Source organism: Mus musculus, chromosome 5 (genome assembly GCF_000001635.26).
Source record: "Mus musculus strain C57BL/6J chromosome 5, GRCm38.p6 C57BL/6J".
Classification (NCBI taxonomy): domain Eukaryota; kingdom Metazoa; phylum Chordata; class Mammalia; order Rodentia; family Muridae; genus Mus; species Mus musculus.
Window position 1 is genome coordinate 94,973,664 of NC_000071.6, and position 6,303 is coordinate 94,979,966.

Here is a 6,303-nt window from a genome sequence, read left to right on the forward strand (position 1 = left end):
CGAAACTAGGGATCACTGAGCAAGAGTGAGGGAGAGTGACTGGCATTTCTTTCTTTTCCTTTCTTTCCTTTTCTTTTTTTGATATTATATTTATTAGATATTTTTTATTTACATTTCAAATGTTACCCCCTTTCCTAGTTTCTCCTCCAAAAATCCCCTATCTCCTACCCCTCCCCATGGTCAAGAGCCCACCCACTCCCATTGCTTGTCCTGGCAATCCCCTATATTGAGGCAGAGAGTCTTCCCAGGACCAAGGGTCTCTCCTCCCATTGATGACTGACTAGGCAATCCTCTGCTACAAATATAGCTAGAGCCTCAAGTTCCACCATGTGTTTTCTTTGGTTGGTGGTATAGCTCCAAGTAGCTCTAAGTGTACTGGTTAGTTCATATTGATGTTCCTTCTATGAGGCTTCAGTCCCCTTCAGCTCCCTGGCTGTTTTCTCTGGCTCATCCAGTGGCGACCTTGTGCTCCGTCCAATAGAAAACTATGAGCATTCACTTCTGTATTTGCCAGGCACTGGCAGAGCCTCGCAGGAGACAGCTATATCAGATTCCTTTCAGCAGACTCTTGTTGGCATCTGCCTAGTGTCTGGGTTTGGTGGTTGTTTATGGGGTAGATCCCCAAGTGGGACAGTCTCTGGTTGGTCATTCATTCAGACTCTGCTCTGAACTTTGTCTCTGTAACTTCCTCCATGAGTATTTTGTTCCCCATTCTAAGAAGGAATGAAGTATCCACATTTTGGTCTTCCTTCTTCTTGAGTTTCATGGGTTTTGCAAATTGTATTTTGGGTATTCTAAGGGACTGGCATTTTTTATGAATAATTTTCCTGAAGGACAATACTTTGCTACCAGGAAAGGCAGAAGAACCAAAAGAAGAAAAAAAAATAGAATAAAATCATCCTGAGGCCCATTTAGTTATATTTCCATATCTCTATCTCTATATCTATATCTCCATACATCATATATTTCCATATATTTTCCATATATATTCCATATAATTTATATATAGTTATATTTTCAAGTACAAATTAATCATGGTTGCAAGAGCTTGGGAGAGGGTGGTGGTGTATGGAAACTTCTCAGCCTAGCCCTTGATGAGAACACACAACTACCCGAGGCACCATTTATACTCTGTGTCCGTGCTGCCCCCTACTGGAAACCAGGTTGATCTTGGCCACAGGATTGCTTCAGACATTCAAGGATCCTACTACCTGGACTCCCAGCCCATAAGGCTCATTCTTCAAAATCACATGTATTTTTTGAGAGAGAAAAATCACAATCCATTAATAACTGCATTCTATGGAATTGAGCAGAGCTTACAGACCAAAATCATTATCTTACTTAAGGTTTCTATTGCTGTGATAAAATCATGACCAAAACAAATTGAGGAGGTTTATTTGGCTTCCCCTCAGAGAAGAGGAGTCCTCACACAAATGCACATTAGCTTACCAAGGTGCATCTTTTTTATTGAGGCTAAACAAGGTATTCCAGTTAGAGAAAAGGAACCAAAGGCAGGCAATAGTCAGAGGAGTCACTAGAGTATAACATCCCCCCCATCCCCCCCAACCTGAAGTTCACTGAATCAGACCTCCTCAACTTTGTTGTCACTAAAGAGATTATCTAGGGTGGATCCTGCCTCCATAGATCACTCTATTGTTCAGCCGCTGTCTGCTGCTACCTGCTGGGAGTTGGCCTAGATATTCAGGAGTCTACATCTGATCCTACAGGTGGACACCTGCAGCTGGACTCCAAGGATGATTTGGTGGGAATGGGCTTCCCCTCTCCTTTATACAGCATGTCCGCCATTAAAAATTTGAACCTTGATCAGAACACTGCCTTGGTTTCATCTCTCTCTCATCACCTAGTTTCCCTCTCTTTCAGTGCCTGCCTGTCATTCAGGTGTACCTGTCCTTGTGAGCTGCTGGAAGGCTCGCAACACTAGAGGACTTCAGATCTGGAACTAAAATAGGGCAGAAATCTGGAGGCAGAAGCTGATGCAGAGGCCTTGAAAGGTGCTGCTTACTGGCTTGCTACACTCAATGTTGCTGTTGTTCTTGGGGTCATCACATGATACTGGCAGCTCCAACACACTGGAGTCTTCTGCTGTGACATGATTGCACTTTTAGCAATAGGATCTCATAGGTTCTCTCATGGTCCAAACTTCATCTTCTCTCCATCACCCCTATATACATGTGCCTTCAACTGTCACTGAGGCTTTACCTTCACCAATGTCCTCTCCTGGCTTCTCACAGGGCCAAACTTTAGATGCTCTCCTTTACCCTTCATGACTTCTAAACCAGTATAGCCTTGATGACTCTTAAACAACAAAGACTGGCTGCCAGTGCAGGAGGTTTAGGATTTTATACCATGTCTGTGACCTACTACATGGTGATTCTAAGATTACCTAAGGTTTGAAATTTATGCCATGTACATGTTGCCCCTTAGTGTGTTCATGAAGACTTCAGAAAAGAGGAGTGGTGACACTAGAAACATGCTGAATGCTAACACTTCCCTGGCAGAGTTTCATTTACTTGACACAGATGTGGCTAGTGTTATCTGGGAAGCAGTCTCTATTGAGAAAACGTCTTCCTCAGATTACATGTAGGCAATGGGTCTATGGGGGGGGCATTTTCTTGATTAATGACTGCTGGGGGTGGACCTAACTCCCTGTGGGTAGGGCCAACTGTATGCAAGTGACCTTGAGTTGTATAAGAACTTAGACAAAGAAAGACCCGTGGAACAAGTCCTCTCTAGAACTTTCTCCAGTATACCCCTCCAGGTTCCTGCTTGACTTCCTCCGCTGATGCCCCTCAGTTAAGGACTGGGACCTGAAGGCTGTAAGAGGAAAGAAATCCTGACTCCTCAAGTTGCTTTTGGTCAGAATGTTTTGTCACACAGCAGAAAACTGGTTAAGAGAGCATGTCCCAAAGTTTTCATGTGGGTGATGGGAAATGATCCCAGTAGTCTGAAAGAGCAGCCTCTTAACCATTGTGTGGTCTCTCCAAAACACCCCCATTTTTTTAATTCAAACCCATCCCTAGTGGCAAATATTCCCCAGCAAGATCATAGCTACTGAGACTTCCCAAACAATGCCACCAACTTGAAAGCAGGTATTCAGATACCCCCATGACTAGAAACAGCATCATATACAAACCACCAGAGATTGTTCATTCACAAAACTCAGCATCAGCTTATAATTCATTTTCTTGGATGTAAATTATTACAAAAAGAAGGAGGGAATAAGGCACTCATTTGTTGAGTATAGTCTATAATAAAATGTAGACTTTCCTAAGGTAACATTGTTTTTTCTAGTGACTTGTCTCCCTTTATCTTCAAGATTGTAAACAATACGAGGACCAGTAACTTCCTGTATGAGGGGACATCATTAGACCTGACAAATGTGAAGCAGATGAACAGGCTGAAGTCATCAATTCCTCATGTTCCTTTCTGAATCTGTCCCTCTGGTGTTCTCATTAGGCAATTACAAGTCATGTGACTCAGCACAGAATTATTCTCTTAGAGAATGATGACTGTGGTGATGAGACTCCTTGGACACTCTGAAAAGGCTTCAAGGGGTCTTAGGAGTCAGCATGCAGGCGTGCCAGCTGGGATGAGGAGCTGGTCCTTGGAAGAAGGGCTGGAAGAACTCAGTATGTTTCCCACCAGCTTAGCTGATAAGCACAGCTCACTTGTGTTGAATCTGAAATTGAGAACCACCTAACTTTCTGATTACAAATGTATCCCCTCCACACACATAAGAACCACCTGCACATGCCACTGTGAGACCATTAACTCCTGTAACACTGTTGTCAGACTGGCTTGTGAAAGTAAAGCTGGTTTCACAATTTAGTCAAGTTTTCCCTTTTTTGTGGTGTCCTGGTACTTCCTATAGGTTGATTTGTTTTGTGCCCAGTCACTGATGAAAGAAACATAAGTCCGCTTTTGTAGCCTTTGCCAGGTGGATTTCTGAGTTCGAGGCCAGCCTGGTCTACAAAGTGAGTTCCAGGACAGCCAGGGCTATACAGAGAAACCCTGACTTGGAAAACCAAAAAAAAAAAAAAAAGACCTCTGACAGGACGTGTTGGTAAGTATGTAGATAGAATGGAGCACTAGTCACAGTTGCCTGTACTGCAAATTATACAAGAATTGTAAGAAAGTGTCTGGAGATGTCTCAGAATGAACTAAAACTAACAATAGTATCTGACCTTGCTTTTATATACCCTACTACAGAGGTACTTCACACCCCAATGTTTGCTGCTGCTCTGTTCACTAGAGCCCTGAATTACATTACAACTAGTAGTTCATCAACAGACAGAATAAAAATGAAAGGCTGATATATATGTAACGTGGATTACTATTCAGATCTAAAGAAGAACAAAGTTATAAAATATGCAGAAAAGGTATAGACATAAAATGATTAACAACAAGTGAGGTCACCCAATATCAGAAAGAAAATTGCATGTTCTCTCTCCTATGCAGTATCTTTCCATATATGTACATGAGTAGTCATTTGGTTACAGTAGAAACAGTCAGAAAGAGGACAAAAGGACTAAATACTAGAGGATCAGGGAGGACAGAAGTGCTGACTGACATGAGTTGTACATTGTAAAGAGCATATATATCACATGGTTTTCTCATTCAAATGTCATGGGATTTTCAGGCTTTGTGGTAGATAGGTGCACTAGAATATATTCCTTATTGAAATTATAGAATCAATTGTGAAGTTCCACAGATCAGAATACTGTTTTTAATGTGTAGAAGTTTATAAAAATATACAGACTTTGAGTCTGGTTGACTTTGATGTGAGATTTTATTGGCAAAGTTCTTATAATAAACACTATAAAATTTTATTTTTGAGATTATGATTACAACATCTCTCTCTTCCTTTTCCTCCTTTCGAACTCTCCAATATAACCCTCCCAACCAACACACACACACACACACACACACACACACACACACACACACACACAAACACACACAGAAAGTTCCACCAGTTCATATTAAAAACAGTAACTTAAGAATAAGCCTCAATGATCCTCATTCTGGTTGGGGCCACCCCTGCCATTTTCCTTCTGAGCCCTGTGGAGTCCGCTAAGGGATCCAGAGTGCTCTCCATGATGCAGGACCTTGGGATCACCTTGGGATCATGGGTGAGTAGAATGCAACATCAGCTCCAGAGAATCACGGAGGGTCTTGTGCCAGTAGGAACAGGGACTGAGGAACCCCACCCGACCAGAGGCTGGGACCCATTCAGGTCAGGGGCAGCCCGGCCATCTTCTGCATAAACCGGGCCGAGGGCATATTGGGCAATGGAGGATGCTCCACACAGCAGGACCTCTAGCATACCCAGGACCTTATGATCACCTGAGAGCATGTGGGCAATAGAAGCAACAGAGCATCTTGGTCAGGGTCCCATTGGGCCTTGATCCTCAGCCAGGAGGCTGAGCTGAGACCCAGATCCCTGGGCATATTCCTTGCCAGAGGAGAGTTGGCCTACATGGATGACTCTGACCCCAGATGTCAGGATGTGGATCAGAGCCCCACACTTCTGGACACCTGCCCTGCAAGAGGAGAGCTTGCCTGCAGAGAGTACTCTGAGGACTGGAACTCAGGTGAGAGTTGGAGAGTGCTGACAGAGACTAACAGAATAGCAGGAGGATCAAGCTCCAGCCAGAGACAGCTTGAACATTAACACCAGAAAATTCCATATGGTGAAAGGCAAACGTAAGAATCTTACTAACAGAAACCAAGAACAATGGGCATCATCAAAACCCAGTACACCAACCACAGCAAGTCCTGGATGCCCCAACACATCTGAAAAGCAAGATGCAGATTTAAACTCATATCTCATGATAGTGGTAGAAAATTTAAGAAGGGCTTTAATAACTCACTTAAAAAATACAGGAGAACATTGCTAAAGAGGTAGAAACCCTTAAACAGGAAACACAAAAATCCCTCAAGGAATTACAGGAGAACACTGCTAAACAGGTAGAAGTCCTAAAAGAACTACAGGCAAACACTGCTAAACAGGTAGAAGATTCACAAAAATCCCTTAAAGAAAAACAGGAAAACACAACCAAACACGGGATGGAATTGAACAAAACCACCCAAGATCTAAAAATGAAAGTAGAAACAATGAAGAAAAGCCAAAGGAAAACAACTCTGGAAATAGAAACCCTAGGAAAGAAATTAGGAACCATAGATGTGAGCATCAGCAACATAATACAAGAGATGGAAGAGAGAATCTCAGGTGGAGAAGATCCCATAGGGAACATGGATATAACAATCAAAGAAAATGCA